Here is a 917-nt window from a genome sequence, read left to right as displayed (position 1 = left end):
TATATATATATATATATATATATATATATTATGTACATATACATACATATTTATATTTATCTATTTAATTTATTTATTTTATATTTAGACGTCTATACAACTATTGGTCATTGATACGTGCACTTACTACACATGCATACACAAACATATGTATATACATATATATACCTGTATATATATATATATATATATTATAAAGATTATATATATACAATGTATATATGCACACACATACATATATAGATATATAATATACATATGTATATAATATATATATATATATATATATAGAGAGAGAGAGAGAGAGAGACAGAGAGAGACAGAGAGAGAGAAAGAGAGAAAGAGATACACAGGCAGCCACACTGTCAGAAACAAATATATATATATATATAGATATAGATTGCTATAGGTGTATATTTATGCAAAGAGAAGAAAAGCGTATAAAAGACCGATAGCCAATTTATTACGTCTTTGTTTGTTTGTTTGTTCAAATTGAGTGGAGCGCCTCGTAGCTGTCTCTGGGTTTATTTTATTTATTAATTTTATTTTATTTATTTTATTTGTTTGTTGCGGCGTCGTTTGTTTGTCTCTCTCCCCCACAGACAAACACTCAAGTCGCCTCACAACCCAAACACACTCTCTACCTGCCTCTCTTCGTCCGCATATATATATTATATATATATATTATATATATTATATATATAATGTGTATATTTATATATGTACATATATATTACATGTTATATATACATGACACACGCACCTACATGCAATAATGCATGTTTAGGCGTGTACATGAAAACCTATATATATATATATATATATACATATATATATACATATATATATGTATGTATATATATATATATATGTATATATACATATATATGCAAAAATGTATATATATATATATATAT

This window comes from Eimeria acervulina, genomic scaffold (assembly GCF_000499425.1).
Source record: "Eimeria acervulina Houghton genomic scaffold, Eah_scaff484, whole genome shotgun sequence".
Classification (NCBI taxonomy): domain Eukaryota; phylum Apicomplexa; class Conoidasida; order Eucoccidiorida; family Eimeriidae; genus Eimeria; species Eimeria acervulina.
Note: the sequence above shows the minus strand (reverse complement) of the source record.